The 20966-nt window shown below is 37.2% G+C and overlaps 1 pseudogene; it reads right to left on the bottom strand.

Moving 5' to 3' along the window:
* Window positions 1–9159: 9159 nt before the first annotated feature.
* On the bottom strand, window positions 9160–17973 carry LOC127752460 (cytochrome P450 87A3-like; annotated as a pseudogene).
* Window positions 17974–20966: the final 2993 nt, after the last annotated feature.

Consider the following 20966-nt stretch of genomic DNA (forward strand, 5'->3'; position numbering starts at 1 on the left):
TCAACCAAACTTCTAATTTTAAAATGAACTAAACACACCCGTAGTCAAGCACGAAAGCTGCAATGGAAGTTATTTGCGTGTGAAGGCAAACAATGTAGAGGGCCATTTCGAAACACTTTCTGCAAATCGTACGTGTGCTCAACGGGAGGGTGAGGTTGATCGAGAGAACCCAAACAGTGCCGTGGTATATCTACCAAATTTAAAAAGTGCGCACCCCAAAAAGCCACAAAAAATGGTGAAAAAACATTCTCAGATGCGAAACACTATTACATCTATGTACCACACTAAAAATCATCTCAAATTTTATGTAAACCAGAAGAAAGAAGATTTTCAAATAGTTCACATTACTATTCACAAGAGATTTATCTTTTTTTTTCTCCTCAATATGTGTAGATCAAATTTTGAGTTTATTTTTTGTGTGCTACTATATGACTCATAGTGTTTCATATACCAGAACATTTTCAATTTATTTTTTTTTTAACTTTTTAGAAGCAGATTTTAAGTTTAGTTGTACAGCGAGGACAACACACTTCTAGAAAACTTTTTTTTTTCAATAGCACGGGATAGCTCATCTATAACGGGCGGGAAGGCTCACCTATGTCGGCGAGGGGTACCGTCACGAAACAAAGGTAAGTGGTGTGAAATGTCATATGTGTCGGATCGGCCACCGTCACAGATGACAATCATCTTTATCGGGCCTAAATAAAAGACCGTCACGCTCATCCATGACAGGTGGTAGTTTTGATCCGTCACCAATGAGAGTCATCCATGGGATTCAAACCTAAAAGATCCTAATTTTTTAAAAATATTGCATGGATATTCTAACAATGGTCACATATCACTACTTAGAAATTATTTATTTTTCAAGTGGTAAATGCATACATGTCATACATGAGATTCAAACCTAAGACCTCTCAACACATGCAAACCAATCTTACCATCCCACCTACAGACCACATGTTGATTGATAATCAGATGTTATTTTTTAACTATTTATATCCAAATATAAAACACAAAATTGAAATGCTAGGTGACTTCAAATGACAATGCTTTGAACTACAAAGTTGCATATCTCGTCGAGCTCTACAGCTTTAGTGTAGGGTATATCTCCATCCAAGGTTGTTTGAAAAACACATTAAATTAAAATATTTTTGAAATAGATCACATCACTTGTAACACTTATTCGGAGATGAAAACAATCTTAAATGAAAATATTTTCAATTAGAAAGTTGTAGATCTCATCAAACCCTTTGACTTTGATATAGGCCATGTCTCCATTTGAGATCATTTGAAAAATTCAAAATTATGTATTTCAAAATAGCTCTCACCACTTATAATGCAGTAGTCACCAACCCATGCATTACACGGGTCATGTTAAAATATTAATTTTTAATTGTAACCAAACTATGCTGGTTACTTTTCTACTAAGCCAACCAGAAAGGGTGAATGGTTGTAGTACGGTACCCAAAAACCAAAACTTTAAGTGGAATTAAAAGTTACCGTTGAATCGATGAAACGCGGTCTGACGGCAGTTGATCCGCCGGTCTGACCGCCTGGAAGTCGTCGGTCTGACCGGAGTAGATCACCCGGTCTAACCATCCCGAAATCGCCTATGCTTCCTGTCACTGACGCCGGTCTGACCGCCGTGTACCCACCGGTCTAACCGCCGGTGTCTCGCCGGTTAGACCGCCGAACCCGACCAAACACAAATTGAAGAACACCCAAAGTAGATGATAACTTTATTACTTCTCTCTGTGTTTACAAAGTGCAGCAACAGCACTCCTCACGAAAATCTCCACTAAACCCGAAACCTGAACTATTCTCACAACTCAATGCTCTCTAAAGCGATACCGGGAGGCCTCACCCTCCCTCTCTATTTATACATGAGGTAGGCAGCCTAAAGCCACGAACCAAACTCATACCAGAAGTCCAAATCCCTCTAGGAAACTTTCCTGTATAAGAAACCAACTTTACAAACTCCAATTGTACCAAATTTGGACTACTTCCAAATTTGACTCCGCATCCCATACACACACAATATCTCCATCGTATGCCATATGGAATCTTCACCAACCACGTGCATTGATCTTTAGCCCAAGTATCTTGCATGATATGTGACCGTCCAGACATCACCTTATCTCCAAGTTGACTCTTAATCCATCACCGGCAATACTCTTCCGAGGCATCAAGACACCTACACATGAATCAAACAAAAAAAACTATATTCCGAGACCCAGCTATCTCCAACTTGACTCATTCTTAGCAAACAACAGTATTATATACGCATAGTATCCATCTAGAAGCCATAAAAATGAACTATCCACGGATATCCAATGAAATAACCCGAAACCGAAACCGACACAGAGTCGGCTGGTTAGACAGCGGGCAAGCCGGTCTGACCACACGCATACCTCCGGTCTGACCGACAACACCTGCCTGGTCTAACCCGACCCGACAATAAGCAGTCCATATTCATCACCTACAAATCCAATTATCTCCAAAACCACTTTGCCAATAATCACCAAATATCAAAACCAATAATCTTAGGTGCCAATTACTTATCACAGAATAAGAGTCAAACACACATTGATTTTATATAGTTGGACCACAAAAACAGCTCATACTGTATGTATAACTAAAAGAGAATATAATATTGCAAAACGACATATTTTATTTGAGATAATTTTAAGTATGATTTGCGGTCATGATAATAAGATCAATCTAATCAACGGTCGGATCTTTCTTATTAACGTGAGGGCTCCTAAAAAGTGCCAAATTAGTATAGGTATAGATATTCGGCCATGTAAACTATCTCAAATTCAAATGTTATCAGTTTTGAAGTTATAAATCTCATCGACATCTACAACTTTCATAATCTGAGGTTGTTTGAAAATTTCAAAAATTTGAATTTTTCCTCATGCGTGGAGGTTCGTAACTGTCACCCTTGAGGGTAACATTATCCGTGAAGGGTGTTAATTAAGATTGAGAGATTCTATTCTATACCATCGAGTTTGTTCGAGTTCAACTATTTGCCATCGATATTATCTCTTTCTATAATATACCGACAACTTTAGCAATTGTTCTATGATATGCCATTGGGCTGGACCTTCTTTTCAAAAATACCTAAAATACCCTTAGAGACATACAAGATAAATAATTGATTTATCTCATTAGAAGTTTCAAAAAAATATGAAAATTTTTATGTGGCCTCCTTACACAACATGGAAGTTTGTATACAAGTTTTAAATTTTTTTGGTATATTTATCTTTTTACAAAAAATATTTTTACGTGGTATATTAGAGAAATTGCTTATAAATGAGATGATAGCATAAAAATATCTTAGTAGTGTGTGAAAGATGATTTATATTAAAAATAATAATAAAAAATATTTTTATATACAATATAACATAAAAGTTATAATTTAAAAAAATAAGTGTAAAAAACTTGAAACTCCTATACAAATTTTCATGTTGTGTAAAGAGACCACATAAAAGTTTTCACATTTTTTTGGAATTTCTAGTGAGATAAATCAATTGTTAACCTTGTATGTTCATAAGGGTATTTTGGGTATTTTTGAAAAGAATGTCCAACCCAGTGGCGTATTATAGAACAATTGATAAAGTGGCCGGTATATTATAGAAAGATACAATGTCGATGGCAAATCATTGAACTCGCACAAACTCAGTGGTATAGAATAGATTATCTCATTAAGATTTGTCACAGATGAGTGCTGTCATTTTGATGGGTTATCTTATTAGACCTGGCACGGATGACATGTTATCCGTGATGGGGCATGGTTGTTACCCGTTATGGGTCATTCATGCTGTGTGTTGGTATTTCTTAGCGACACTACTGGAAATATAATTCCCAGAAGTAGCACTAGAAATAATCCTAGTATATTATGGTTACAGATGTGATCCGCAAGCGCACGAGTATACCATTGTAGCATTTCACCCGGGAGTATTCCAATGTATCATATTTATTTTATCCCAAGGGAAGATATGATAAGAGAGTACTATGCTAACAATACATATATTACTTGTATCCATCAAAGTCTATGTAGGGGTTAGTTCAGTTCAAAGGGTAGGTTGACACAGAGAAGAAAGAACTAAGAACTACTCTCACTAAAATATAGTCTAAGCTAAGTGGAGAAAGAATAAGAAAAGTATCATTCTTGTCCTTCTAGTATACATACATCTTTAGTCTATACTTGCTATTATATAGTCATGCAACCAATACCCCGTACCCAGTGTCCTCCCGGTGTTTCAAGAAGCCACCCCTGTCTGCCGAGTTCCTTACGACAGCCCATCATGACCATACAACCGGGGCTAAATACGGAGGAGTACCCTCCCCAGGGAATTAACTTAGGATTATATACCGGCGTGGAGGAATACCCGTACTGAGCTGTCACCATCAGCGGCCCACCTCTCATCCGCAGTATATAACCCCAATTAATGGTATCTAATAATCTAAGCACCGCGCTTACATTACTAAATACTACTCTACATCCTTGCAACCGACATAGAGCATCCGAATAATCGGACACTAAACCCACACCAATACACCTATCTGGAAAGCTAGTTACACGACTATATTGATTCAAGTATAAAGTAAAGTCGGTACTCAAGTAATATGAATGGAATAAAATACCAAACTTGTATAAAGAAGAATATTCTATTAATTCATTAAGTCTTACAAAAGAAGAAAGGAAAGTTATTAAAGCCATACCCGAATTCTCCTGAAGACTCGAGGACTATGAAGACTATTCTATTTCCTACTCCACTAACACTATAAATACTAAACAATACTTGAGAGAGCTCTTGATCTTCTTCTTGAGGTGTGTGTGGGAATGAATGAGAGAAGGGATATTTATAGCCCATGAGGTGCCTTGGGAGAGTGGAGATACTCCAAGCATCCTAGGAGCATCTTTGCTCTCCTCATGACAAGTGGCATGGTCAAGCATCCAAAGAGCATATTTCATCTCCTCTTGCCATGTGTCCATGACAGTTTCTTCAGGTAGAATTAGCTCCAACCGTCATAGGATGCCGGTAGTAACTGCCTGGCCGAAAATGGGCTGGATTGGGCCAGTTGGGGGTTCGGCCGAACCCTGGCTGGCTCCCCTGGCCCACAACCTTCTTCAGGATGTTGTCATGTGGGCCCCACTTTATGGTACACAATGTTTTGGGTCAGAATGATGGCTCATTTCTGAGTTCTTGGCCCATCCATCCATAAGTCTGATTCTCGATAGCGTCTGTTTGATTGATCGATTATTGTACTGTCGATTCTCCTCCATTTTGATAGCTTCTCCTGCATGGTTAGTTTTCCAAGCATATAGTGGAATAGAATATTTTATTTATGGAATAATGCATTGCAAGCATAGTTAGTCCTCATTAATTGGGTAATATTGACAGTCGAAACTGGTCGATAACGACCGTCAACAATGTGTTAGAACTATGACCTGACAAAGATGACTTTAAATCAGTGACGAGGTATGGTTGTGACCCATTATAGGTCATCCGTGACGTGCTAGAACTTTCACCCGACAAAGATAACTTTAAATCGGTGAAGGGGTATGGTTGTGACCCGTTATAGGTTACCTGTGACGTGTTAGAACGATGACCTGACAAAGATGATTTATATCAGTGACGGATCATCCCTGATAGTCATGTATTAAATGGGATACTTTTTGAACCTTTAGAGATGCGTCATCCAAAATAGGTCGTATAAGCTCGACACATATGACTCGTCAAGGATGGCCGAATCTGTACTAGTGTTTACAACATTAGCTTTCATTTCTCCAGGTGGACCATAAAATTCCCACTTATAAACCGATTGGAAAAATAGCAGGAGCTGCTATAGTTATAGCCCCACTTGTAAAAATCAAATACTTCGTACGTGAAAATTTCATGCCCCAGCATAAAAAAAAAATCTAAGCCCCATCTCCTTATCCTCTCCTTTACCACTCATTTCTCTCCCCTCCCCCTGCCACTCATCTCTCACTCTCTCATGCTAAACCCACCACTTGGTTGCAGTGGCGGCGACTTTGACGAGGAGGAGCAACGACGGCTCTAACAAGGAGGTGCAAAGGTGGCGGCTCCGAGGAGGAGCGATGGCGAAAATGTCTCAGTCATGATGAGGAGGAGCATCGATGGCATCTCAGCGACGAGGAGGAGGAGAGGCGGGGCCTAGGAGGCGGATCAGGCAACAGAGCAAGGGTTGTGGTGGCTTGGCCTGTGAACGGTGGATCTGGCAGAGAGGATGATGACTGTGTCGATGCAACCTCCTTTCTCTCTCCCTCATGCATCGGCGGCAAGAGCAGCAACAAATGGCGGTTCCGCCACCGCTGGCCTCGGGAGAGTGGATTCGCTGCCGCCTGGCCTCAAGTGGATCTCGTCGCGGCTGGCCTCCGCCCTCCCTCGTCGACGCCAATGCTTGTGCACAGCTTCAGCTTCTTCCCCAAGACGCTAGCCGATGATACTACGGAGGATAACTCCAACACTACGACGACATCCTTGGCTGTTTTTTTTTTGTCAATTTGTGAGCATGAATTTTTTTTTTTGGGTGAATTTGGGATGGTGAAGTTGCATTGTGTAATTTTCTTGTATGCCCATGCTAATGCGTCTTACATGATCCATATCTTTGGGTCATACGCTGATGAGTGCATTGACGGTGAGAGACCTTATTGCCCAGGCAAAACGTTGCAATATCAGTGGTGTCTGCACTCTACCACTAAGCTAATAGCCCATTATGCGGGGCCTTCCAAATGCTAGTCTTCCAGGGCTTGCACAAGAATGTTAGGAACAGATGTGGGCCACAAAAATAAAAGACATGTACTTTGTTCATTTAGCTTTCAGATTTTTTTTTGACTGAAATTACAGCCAGGGCTTTGCCCAGCAGTTTAAATTTTATAAATCATAAATATGTACAAATTTCAGATTTTGTTTCAACAGTTGAACTTTTCCAATAAACATCGTAACCCCAAATATCCATGTTTTTGTTATGTGAGATCCTAAAAAAATGTATTATCGATTTCAAACAAAAGAGGCCATTAACAATAAGCATAAGAAAAAGGGGAAATTATTAGCATTGCACCGGCAACGCGAAGCGGGAGCGGATAACATGTTTCTCATTTTTATTTGCTTCCACCCACATGGACCCATAGGAAAAAGAAAAATGCATGTTTCAAACCCTGATTTAAACAGGACGAGTATGCCATGCTAATGAGTACATTCAACTATCCATATAGGTGAGAGAACTTATTGCCCAGGCACAATGATGCAATATCAGCGATTCGTTCTACCACTAAGCTAATAACCAATCCTGCGGGCCTTCCAAATGCTAGGCTTGCAGGTCGTGCACAAGAATGTTAGGAATAGATGTGGTCCGCACAAATCCAAGACATGTACTTTATTTATTTGGCTTTCAGATTTTCTTTCAGCAGTTGAACTTTTCCAATAAACATCACAACCCCAACTATCCATTTATTTGTTATGTGAGATCTTAAACAATTCAATTTTCATTTTAAAACAAAATAGGCCCTAAACAATATGCATAAAAAAAAAGGGAAATTATTAAGATTCCTTAAATCTACTTCCTCCGTTTCATATTATAAGACTTTTTAGCATTGCCTACATTCATATATATGTTAATGAATCTAGACATATATGTGTGCCTAGATTCATTAACATCTATATGAATGTGGGTAATACTAGAAAGTCTTATAATAACATGAAACGGAGGTAGTTTCAAATTTTGAAGAGATCCAGGAACTCATTGATCTAGGAGGACTCTTGAGCAGTGTTACTTTGCTAAATGAAATAGAAGACACAATCTAATGGACAAGGAATAATGTGGCCACATACTCGGCAAAAAGTCCTTATCTCTTCCAATTCATTGGTTCTCAGCAAGACAAGGTTTTCCTGTTGAACTGGAAGGCGTCGGCGCTTCCAAAACAAAAATTCTTAGGTTGGCTCATCCTACACCACAAGGTTCTAACAGCTGAAAACATGCTGATTCGGCACTGGGAGTGTGACTGGATTTGCCCCTTATGTAGAGGAGAATTTGAAGATACCGACCACTTGTTTCGACAATGTGATTTCCTAAAAGAAACATGGAATCTTGTCTCTGCTGTTCAAGGTATTCAGAATAACCAGACTTATTATTCCATAAAAGAATGGATGGCAGGTATCATGCAGAATGAAAACAAGACGGAAGCAAGGAGAAAGGTGGGTGTTCTTGTCAAGACGTGGTGGCATATTTGGCTCCAAAGGAATGCAAAGATCTTCAGAGGAGAAGAACCGGACGTGCAACGGACAGCACACCAGATCATCTAAGTTATTCAATAAAGCAGTTTTGTATTTCAACCACCATGATGTATATTTTTACCCTATCAAACCATAATATATGGTTTTGGGATGCTTCTAAGCTGTTACGTCGCATCAATTATGTAATCATGTAATCCTGTAAACCGCCTATTACTCTTCTTCTAATATATTCGGCAATACTCTTGCCGCTTTCCTTAAAAAAAAGAAATGGAGATAGTAGATACAAAGAATTTTTTTCTCTATAGATATGTAATAACATTATGAATCTTCAGATAAACACTACTCCCTCCGTTTCACAATGTAAGACTTTCTAGCATTGTCCACATACATACAAATGTTAATTAATATAGACATATGTATGTGTTTAGATTCATTAACATTTAAATGAATGTGGGTAATGCTAGAAAGTCTTACATTGTGAAACGGGTGGGAGTATATGTTGCAACTTAGGTAGAAACCTGAAATTGAAATATCATTAAAAAGCTGAATTGATTATGGTTTATATAGACGCATGCATGGAGTAGTCATTTAGCAAAGGTAGCCCATAGCATTTTGTTCTCAAACCTTAACATTTGCTAAATAAACTAGAATACCTTTGTTTTTGAACAGAGGGAGTATATGCTTCTTATGAATCGAACTCATTTTACATACATTATGCATTTCCACATAGTACTTACTATACGAGGACATAGGTGAAGACTGTGCGAGTATGCGACAACATATTAGCAAATTGCTTGTTACTACTTATGAGGACTCAAACATATATAAATTATATATTTATTTATAGTTTGGGCGGCACACACACGACATATATAGCGAAGTGAAGAAATTACATCAAAGCATTGAGCAATTTGCATCTGAAACATAGATGCTTATGAACATTATTTATTGTGTAGGAGCAAGAAGTAAATGGACCAAGTACTTCAGGCTTTTGGGAAAAGTTGGATATGAAAACCTTCAGGAAATCGTAGTCCAGGAGAAAGGGCCATTCTTCCTCCTTTGATTGCTTTCCAACTGACAATCGTAGACAGAAAGATCAATTTTTTTTTTTTTGCAGTGCACTTAAGCATCCATGGATATATAGGGAAGTGGTTCTCTTAATCCTAAGTACACTCATTACTTGCATATATAACAAAATGTTTGCAAAAGCTGTATACACATGTTTTAATACAGATGAAAATGATCTCTAGGTTCTCAGATGGATTCTGAAAAAGGTACACCCTCCATAAAAAAGAATCAAATCTTTCACATGTTCAGATTTATAGTTAGGATTTGATACTTAATGTAGAATGAAACGAATAGGAGTGAAAAATTTACCTGGACTTAGTGACTAGGCAGTGGAGGAAAACCGCCATCTGCAGCTTGGCAAAATGAGCACCAACACACAAGCGCAGCCCCCCTCCAAAGGCCATGAAATCCTTGGAGGCACCACTAGCAGGTTCAGGAATATTCCGTACATATATAGCAACATGCATGCAACAAATCAAAACTTTGTGGAGGGAATTAATGCTGTATAGGCCGCACTCCTTAATCCTATTTTTTGATATCTAAGCACATGCAAGCCTTTATGTTAGTGTGAGTAAGCTATGTTTGGAATTCTATTTGTAGATAAAATATCCACATGATCATGTTAATCCTTCGACCTGATGCCTAACAAAAACAGTGGGCTTTTTGCTCCATTATTTCTAGCAATAACGTGTAGTACTTAGCAAGATCAGTAGAGTAAACTCTCTTATTTATCAGCCAATAGCAATTGTTTGGGTATCTTAGCTTGCTATATTCAGATTACACTAATAAATTATGTAGCACAATAACAAAACTTAAACCATATTTAAACATGTAAGTTGTGAACAAACCACCAAATTAAGTATGTCAAACATTATCTCAATGTAATAAAACTCAATTCAGCGGCTCGTCATGTTAATTGTTGGACATCCCGTTTGATGGAACTATACTACACTTGAGAATCCTGCCTATATACTTAAATATTTGGCCTGCTCACATTTGAAATTACAATGTTGCATGTGTTTACATGCAAAAAAGTTGGCTCCTTAATTGCTCAATATTGGTTTTCACTAGGAGGAATATAGATATACATTAATGCATGGTTAAGTATTATATCAGATAGAAATTAACTCCTTATGAATTTCACAAACCTTCCATCTCCAAGGATTGAATGTGTTGGGGTCCTAAACCACAGGGTTTAAGTGAACAGTGTAAGGACAAATCATAATTTTTGATCCTTTTGGGATAGCAAAACCTGTATAAATTATACCAATATATTTCATAAGAAGACATACTGCAATGTTTTTTTTTTGACAAATTTGATACTATTCCCTCCGTCCATATTATGAGATATTTTGGGTTTGTTATAAGTCAAATTTCATCAAATTTAACAAACTTTATAAAAATGTAGCAAAAATTCCAACATAAAACAAATATATTATAAAATATTGTCAATGGTTGATTAAATAAAACTAATTTGATGTTGTAACCGTTACTATGTTTTTCAATGAACTTGTCAAACTACCTATAATACGGAAAGGAGGTATAGAACTTTTACCTACGACTTGTATAACTAATTCTTGTTAAAAACAATTCATTTTTACCTTTTATATGAACATCCTCTATGGCTTCTCTAAACATCACTGGAGCGATGCTTGCCAGCCTTAAAGCTTCATGTATAACCTACACATAATTAAGGTTACAAATAATTAAGGAGATGAATGTATGCATATATTGTACGACGATTTGGCCTTAACCATAAACATGTGTAGATTGCTAATTATTTATGTAGAAATGAAGTTAAGAAATTGAAGGCATATACATGAGATGTGAATTTCATAGACTTGTATTCCTCCCACGTGATTTCGGAGTTCTTATCAGCCTTTCTCTTCCGAATGTTATTATGCTCCTCCTAAAAAGACCAAACATCATTAATTTTCAAGAAAACGTATCCTGGATTATTTGGAAATGAATAGCATTACCACGGTAACTTTTTTTGGGTAAAGCCCATGCGTTGCAATAGCCAATAGGATTTTAATTAAATAAGATTACCATTAACCCATTATTATCATATCTTAATTGTTGTACATATTTGTTATCGACACGTGGACCCTTTGACCTCAGACTGTCTTTTTTCCATTCTCATAAAAAATATAGAATTGGTGAAAGTAGTTGACCTGTGGGGCTCTATTTTTTTTTTGTCTCATAAAAAATTGGGAGTTGTGGTGTCAGAACCACCACCACCAATACTCCTTTTTATAAGGAGTATAGATATGCATTCGTAGATATCAAATTCACATTCCTGCTATAATTCTTATGTATACATATGTTCTTATTAATTAAATATGTCTTAACATATCGGTTGTCACATACTCCTATATGATAGCTCAATCCTAAGGTATCAATGATGAAAATATTGAACATCTGACCTTATTGATTTTCTAGTATGAATTTATTAAAGGAGTTCATATGACTTGTACTAGTACTTACTATTAGTTCTTGCAAGGCTTCGGGATTATCTGTCAAAAATATGAGCATTGCAGTTACTCCGGATGATGTGGTTTCGAAGCTGGCAAATAGAAGCAAAAAGAGCAAGTCCAACGCGGCATTCTCGGTCATTTGATCAGGATTCTCGGCCTTAACTTCCTCTATCACATCAAAGAAGTCAACGCTTTCATGGTGCTCTTCTGTGTTCTTCCTCTCATCGAGTATTTCTTTCAGCATCTTGATGACATTCTTTCGCCCCTGCAGGGATAAATTGGTCTATGATGATCGAACCTAGCTAGATACTCACTCCATTTTTATTTACATTACATGACATTAGTTAGTTAAAGAAACAGAGGAAGTAAAGTGTAATGTTCCTGACTCCTGAATCACAGACATGTTATTTATCTAGCTTCATTTCTTCATATCAGTTTGCAAGTTTTGTTTAGATTACAAGTTAATATGGGATAACCATGCAAATTAGTCAATCTTTACTACCAAAAAAGACTAAGTCGTGTGGGACACAGTCCATGCCGACACCAATCAATATGCCCTTGTTTCTAATGACATGCGACAGGATCATCCACACTCCCGCTTTCATTATTGGAACATATGCCCCCGAGACCTCCCAATCTCCCATATATCGCTATAAAACAGGGAGCCTGACCTTTGCAATCTCCCAAGGTGAATGTCTTCCCGATAAATCTTTCTTTTAATACCGATTTCAGGGTCATGATTCTAGCTTGTTATTGGGCCACGTGGCAGACTGAAAAATTAGCTAAACATCACCAAAATTTTGCCACGTGTCAATCAGAATAAGCTCTTGATGTCCCTTGCACATCAGAATCTCTAGAAAACTCATTACTCTACCTGTCTCTTTGCACTAATGCAGTTGATAAGTATCGACAAATAAAATAATAAAGAGAGTTAATAAATGCTTCACTTTTGCCAACCGATAGCCGGAATCAGCTTTTAAATTGTCATGTTTTGATGGATCCAAAAGATATAGTTATATTTAACATGTAAAATATTTTACGATATTTATATAACTTTGGCAAAATGAAGAATTGCTAGAAATAAAGTTTTCGGGGTTGGAGTAGATTTTTTTTTTGTTAGTTATACTTTGGTGAGAAATGCCCCGTCATTGTAGGTCTAAAAAAATGTTTGGAATTGGGTATAAGTATTAATAAACTAGGTGAGTTTTTTAGAAAATGGATAAAATCCAGTGTTTACTTCAATAGAAGCTATAGCCATTATTACATAGTTCTTAGCTGAAGACCAAATATAAACTAGGTGAGTAAGTGGAAAAATTAAATAAGAAATATTATGATTGGTTGAGATAAGGGACGGATACTCAATTGCTATATTCTGATATAAACTTTGAATGCTTATATTTTGAACGAGGAAAAGGTGTTTTTTTTATCATAAATTTGATTTGGTCTTTTTTATGTAAAAAACGAGTACGGTCGTTATTTAAAAATGTCCATTTTGTAAAGCTTATTTTTAAAGACCATGGCTTATTTAGCTGAAGATAAAGCTTGATAATTAATATTTTTAAAATAAGTACATTTTAAATAATGTAGACTTACATAAAAAACAATCCATTTTGTAAAGCTTATTTTTAAAGACCATGGCTTATTTGGCTGAAGATAAACCTTGATAATTAATATTTTTTAAAAATAAGTACATTTTAAATAATGTAGACTTACATAAAAACACTTTTTAATAGCTATGCCATAAATAGATTAAAATATGATGATTTTTAATTGAATAAATCTACATGTTAAATGAACAAGTTAATGAAGTCGGTCTAATCCTACCAAAATCTTTTGAAATTTCTACGTTCATATGCATAGAACATGCTAAAAAGGGCGCGCCATTTGGCGCGACGAATTTCTAGTTACGGACTATTGCAAGAAGCACCCCGAAGGATGCCGACACACATACATACACTACTTACACTGATCATAGGTGACGAGTTCTCTTTTGTTAAGCCAGTGACCTCTCTTGGGATTACTACCATTTCCAATGAAGAAAAAGGAATCCAACATGCTACTTCTAAGGGGCAAAGGATGACTTCATATTTCAATGCCAGTCAGTAGACCAAATTTCACATTGAGATTACGAATTACGTGACCCATATTTTTGGATACTATGTTTTAGGCATTAATTGTAGGTTAAATTCATTTGCGTTTGTCAACTTTGAGCTAGAGAGGATAACTATGCATTGTAGGTTAAATTCATTCAATTACATATAAATGAATGCAACTTGATCTATTAGTACTAATTTTGTAGTTACATATATGATTATATTCTAAGTTTCCTTTTTCGGTGAGTATTTAGTTGAACTTTGTATCAATCTGCTATTCATCCATGTCAAAGTGCATCAAACTTATATGCATTTACCTGCATGCATTTGTAGAATGCAGTGCCAGGAATGCATAATGGAAATGCAAAAAGTCCCTGAGTGAAAGCATCGTACTGTTTCCACATCTTTCCGTCGGAGGTCGAGGAATCATAGCTGATTAACTTCTTTGCTGTAACCTTGAATATCATCTACAATAAATAGTAGTGATATAAAACATTAATTGTATATACCCTCGGTCTCAAAATAAATCAAATCATGGTATTGGATCTGCAAATATTCTTATCTAGTTAGCTTCATAGCTAGGATTTTGATTTTTTTTCCGCTGAGGTAATTATAGATGAGGTGAATTGTTCTGTATTAGCTAAATAATTACCTTTGTAGTTATCTCTCTCTCTATATATATATCACCCTGTTGAGTCTTTGGTGTAATTGGGACTGTTAATTTTCTATTAGAATATAATGATAATATGTTACAAAATTATAATATTCTAAAATTACTTATAAATAAAATATACTATAGAAATAATCTTTGTATTTTGAGGGGCGTTGATAGTTCAATTTTTAAATTTTTGACCAAATAAAATCAGCAGCACCATATTTTCAAACATTGAAGTAGTAGTATTTTAGGATTAACAGATCAAACATACGCTTGAGACTGCCTCCTTGAGCTCGATGCTTGGCTGATTAAGCCATGAGGAAAGGCTAGCCTCCACCGTTTTCTGCACATCATGGATAATTTCTCGCCTGAGATTTTCAGGGCCGAAAAGCCGGAGGGCCAAGTTCTTGATATGCCTGTGTAACAACCCGTGTGTCCTGATCAGACTGTCGGTGCCAATGATCCTTATGAACGAGTCCGGATACCACATCTGGAAAAGCCTTTCTTCTTGTTGGAACACAAAGTTGGTCACCTCCGGATCGAGGGAAACAATCAGGTCTTCCATAATCATGTTAGTTTTGAAAAGTGGACCATACCAGAAAGTAGCGTATTTGGATGTTAATATGCATATGTTTTGTATTACTCTCTCTGTTTCAATTTAATTATCGTTCTAGCAATCACTAAATTAATTAGGAGATAGGTTCAGCAAATTACATTCCTGCCATCTTGGATTACACACGCTGCTACCCTGATTAACTATATACTCCGTACTCATTATCTTTCCCAAAAGCATGTTTTAAAACTCGTTATGAGGAAGTATGACTATTTTTATGAAGGGTAGGAAGATCAGAACAATAATTATTTTTGAAAAACAAAATTGAATGCTCGAATGGCAACTAAATTGAAACTGAGGGATTGTATATTATATGGTATTGTTGAGTGATATATGATGCCCCTTATTAACCTGTCTTTAGTAATATTTATATATATAGTAGGCTCTCATATCCCAATTTTAAAATAAAAATCTATAAATTCCAAAAAATATTTAGAAATTCCCACATTAATTTAAGCTACTCCATCCATCTCCCACCACACCTTCATTTAAATTAATCCAACATTACCAAAATATAAACACCCCTCATTTAATTTTCTCATATTGGTTTTCACTTTATTCTTAATCACTTATAGAAATGTTAAAAATTTATAGTTTGGGATGCATCGAGTCAGTTACTGACATAAAACGTACTAAGGGTATCACAAAGTGTTGTAAAAGTAGTCCATAAGCAATAGAATATTCCATTCAGCCACCTATTGCCATTGTGCAACTAGTCTATATAGAAAAAATAACAAAAGGTATCCATATGCATATGGACTACCCATATGGAATAAATTATATTATATATCTCTACTCTTCTCTCTTCTCCTAATGATACCTTGTATCCATATATATTGTGAAGATTGCCATAGGTAAAAACTACACGTTGCCATATACATTGGTGATGCCCTTAATAGATGGAACAACGATATTTCCCTAGCATAAAAGGGATAAAAATGGATTATTTCGGATAGGGTGACTCCATTGTATCTCATGGTTCATTATTTTGCACCAAAATTACAGATTGAGCCGTAGGTCCTCACTAGTACAGAACACAAAATATGTAACGCCTCATATTTGTTGGTTCAAAATTAAAATCGGTATAAGGCTCATCAATCCACTCGAGCATTTATGACACCTTATATATCTGCGTTGGTTATGTAGATCCATAAAATCATTGGTTTTCATTACATACGTGGTAAGTTAATTTCTCATTAATCTTGATAAAAAGTACACCTGAGATTTTTGAATGGAGTACACATGTCTAGCCATATTTAGAGCCTCATCTTTTCGCTTATTTTTATTACCCAAAATTTGAATTTCAAGCTTAAATTTGTAGTTGATATTGAGGTGTTTTTTTTTATCAAAGTTCATTTTTCAGCCTTTACTTTTAAATTGATAAGAACACATATATAAAAGATTTATCAAAAAATATTTTTCGTTTATAAATATACCGTGCTACATGTTTTCCTGCATTACTAGCAAAATGCCCATGCGTTGCATTGGGGGAAGAAAAAAATAGTAATTAGTGTGTAGGAGCATAAAACCCACCAGGTTCATTGGGGTCTTTATAGTCGAATCGAATCTTTCTAGTGCAAATAAGACGCTAACATGATATAATTATTTGTTGCTCTAAATCCACTGACATGGATACTAAACTTTGAAACCACAAAAAATATTTATTTTTTGTCATGTATTATTATGAGTCAATTGCAGTACTTTGTTATTTTTTTTTGGTACTCGATATTGATAAGCACTTTTTTTTCATATTGTAAAGAGTAGCAATAATATAAGAAATATTTTTTTGCTAGCTATCGGATCAACCTCACTGCACTCCAATTGCATAACCACTCACTTATATAATCAGAAGGAAAGAAAAAAATATAGTATATCGCAGAATAACTTTCACTCTAAATAATAGAAGAAATTATACAATGAATGAAAAAAAAGTGATGTGATTAGGTGTCCTGTGGCGAATGAGCAATTGATGAGCAAAAAAAAATCCAAATGTAAACATGATTCAATTTGTTGGTGATTACTTTTTCTAAAAAAAAAGAAAGACACATGTGATTATTTTTTTTTAAAAAAAAGAATTTATTTTGTCGGTAAATAATTCATTTTATTGGTGACTACATGTTTTAAGTAATAAGATCTCTTCTTTTTCCTGCTTGGCGTGAGTCCAAACTTTATTCGTGTTCGGTTGCTACAGTGTTGCACAGTACTGTGCTGGGCTGGTGGGCTGCTTCTCCTCCGCTCTGTGGGCTCGCTGGTAGGCTGCAGCTGCTATCTGGGCCGGTCTGCAGTTGCTTTGGATGGGCTGCCTCGTCACTAATCCAATCTGGGCTGCTTTGGATGGGCTGCTCCATAAACAAGGTTTTCTTTTTTTATTTTTCTTTTCTCCTTTATTTGCAGGCGTAAGAGATCGTGGCCACGCTTTCGGATCGTGGATTAGCGACGAATTATCGTGTGGGCCCACTCTTAATGATGGACGAAAAGATTAACCGGAAGCCTTACTTATATTTTAATTAGGTATAGATATAGATATAGATAGATATAGATTTATTACCTATCAAGACGGCGTTGGAAGAAGGCGGGGATCTGAAGGGAGGGGCTCAGGGCGAGGAACTCGAGCGTCTCGCCGATGATAGGGAGGCCCCTGGACCCCGGCACCATCCTCATCCCGTCTGCTTCGCATGGGCGACGATCGGTGTTCCCTTTCACAAAGACCAAACGGATCACCAACCAGCAGGCAGTTGCTAACACGGCCATGCCGGCAGTAACAAGTGCAATGCAAGGGTTCGACCCTTGTGCCACAGGGAGTAGTAGCTGTACTCCCTCCATGTGTAGGTGAACCGTGTGCTCAGCAAACGGCCGGTTGGGTTGGCTTTCTTTGGATGGGGCTATTTATAGATCGTATTGTTGGATCTTCTCTCTCTATTTTAAAGTATACACAAAGGGTGTGTTGGGTAGTTGGTGATGGGAAGTTTTCCCTAGGCACACAAAACAAAGCTACTAATTAATGTATGATTAATTGAGTATTAGCTTTAAAATTTTAAAAAATAAATGAATATTATTTTTTAAAGCAACTTTATTAAAAAACAAAAAAAAACATTACTGTTTAACAGTTGGAAATCATACGCGTGAAGTACACGACTACCCGTCAATCAATATAGAGAACATATCCTATGTACACAAACATCTCGTGCACACTCCGTGCACACTAACTACCAAATGTCACGAAAAATTCTTTAAAAAATGGACATTTACTCCTAATAGGATTATACATATCTACAAAGTTTCATATTCAAATTCGTTATATTTTAGTCGTAAAAAAAAGTCAAAAAATATGACAGTTTTAAGGTAAATATCTATTAGAATTTTTGTCTTTTTCTTGTTATGGCTAAAATATAACTGATTTGAAGATAAGATTTCACATAGGTGTAATACTTTTTTTTTTTTGCAAGGAAAACAGGGAGCTTTATTAATTCAAGTTAACATGATTACAATCCAGAGCCAGCAGCTCAGACACACTCCCTGGGGCCTGGGCACGCCATACCGTGGACGAATTGGTACGGAGACAATCTGATACTTGTGAGACAAAGCTAAAGCTAATCTTGCTTCCTGAAAAATATTCCAGAGCTGGGATCTATCTTCTTCTGTCGCCTTCAGGACACTGCTAACATTTGCACAGTCCGTTTCGAGGATCAGCGGCATCTTGATCCATTCATTCGCCAGCTTAATTAACACCATCACGTCACGGCAAGCTGTAGCTTCCACTTCCTCTGCCGACGTGCAATGTCTCATGACGCTCCAAGCAGAGAGAAGGACATTGCATTCATGGTCTCGAATAACAATCCCCACACTACCTTTGCTGGTCTGTGAAACGAAGGCTCCATCGACGTTTATTTTGGCCCAACCCGACGGAGGAGCCTGCCATTTGGTTTCAGACTGCTTGCACATATCTATTTCCCTTGGAATACTGTTGTGTATCAGGGCAGGCCGTTTACCTTTACTATCCACAGCTCCATTGCTTCTGATCTGAACAATAGACTCCCGCAGACCCTGCAGAAAGACCACCGAAGCTTGGATTGGACTCTTAACTGAGCCGAACAGACTATCATTCCTCAGGTGCCATGATGCACGCCAAATGAGCAGGAGAAACTGGAGCCGCTCGTCGTCATTCATTCTGTCTAGAATTAACAGCAACCAATCCGGACCGTAATGCACTAACACCCTTTCATCAGGAAGAACCCAGCTGGATCTGAGGGCCTCACGCAAGGCAACAGCCCGGGTCCAGGAGATGACGGCATTTTATGTGACATTTGCTAATTGATGTGTACAGAGTATGCACGAGAAGATTGTGTGTATATGATATGTTCCCATCTATATATATACAATTATACGTCAAATATTGATATGATCCTCCTCTCTTTGCTGCAGGGAGTTGATGATTTAAGAAAGAGGTCAATAGGTGAGTGACGGTCAATATTTCCATGGCAAAAATGAACTACTCTATCTATTTCAAATCTATTTCCAAATACTTATCGCTATAGCTAGCTAAGTAGTATGTACATCTGTTGTTTTACCATCAATTTAAAATTTTGTCTCATTGAACTACAAGTGAATTATTTGTGGATGTGTGTTTTTTTGTAAACCTACCTTCTTCATATAGAAGTTGGGGTAATGTAGTCAAAAGCAATAGACAGAAGTACTTCGTTGAGGAGTTCACAGCATCTCTTGATATTGAGGAGAAAGCTTGGGAAAAGATGTTGCGTCTAAGGGCAATAGGTGGTATAGTCTAGTACTAGTACCAATGTGGTGCACAAGGCCTCAAAAAGAAAGAAAAGGAAAATTTGTCAAAGCCCAACCAAGCATCAACTTCAACAAGAAGAAGAATAATACGAACTAGCATAAGAGAACTTGCTGCGTGTGACATGCCTAGTCATTTGGCCAAGAATTATCCATGATACCTAGGGAAAAAGGGTATCTGCAGGACAAACTTCTACGTAAACTTCTACGTCTGTTGTCGCGACCGAGAAAATTTGCATTTTCCCGAACGCTAGTGTATTAATCCCCGTCCCAGGAAAAGCCGGGGTACACCATACAAACATGATACAAAAGACACATCTTTATTATATCGATAATATTTACATTATTACAAAGGCACTTCAGGCCTAACAGACAAAAATAAACAGCAGCGGACTAGCGGGCCTACGGCTCCATCTTCACAGGCGCTCAACTGGGGTATAAGCCAGGACTCTACCTAGGACTTCTTCTCCAAAGCTTCTCTTACTGAAGGGGGGAGAGATAGAGCAAGAATGAGTACAACCACAGTACTCAGCAAGTCACACTGGTAGATGCATGATTAATGCAAGGGGGTACAAGGGGTAATAATATAGGGGTTAAGTTTTGCAGTAAACAGCATTTAAAAGTCACTTAGTTGCCCAAAGCTATTTTATAAAGACGATCCTAGAGCTACACAGTATTATTAATCAAGGCCGTGGACCCACACGAACCTGCCTTAACCCAAGGCCTACGATGATTCAGACCGAACTGGCAACCCGACCTGGGTCCCAGCTCGTCCCAAGCCAACCCAGGCCAACCTTTCCACATTTTAGTTGTTAAGCAAATTTTAAGAATTAAACCACTAACTTGGGTACATTGCTAGGCTTGCCCATATCCGAGGGCACGGCTATTCGAATAGATTTACTTTGATCAGAGGTGTACATCTTTACCCACAAGACACATCTTTACTCCGCATTCCATGGCCTTGGAACCCGTCGTAAATATGTGACATAACCCTTCACCCATCCT

This window comes from Oryza glaberrima, chromosome 10 (genome assembly GCF_000147395.1).
Source record: "Oryza glaberrima chromosome 10, OglaRS2, whole genome shotgun sequence".
In the NCBI taxonomy this organism is placed as follows: Eukaryota; Viridiplantae; Streptophyta; class Magnoliopsida; order Poales; family Poaceae; genus Oryza; species Oryza glaberrima.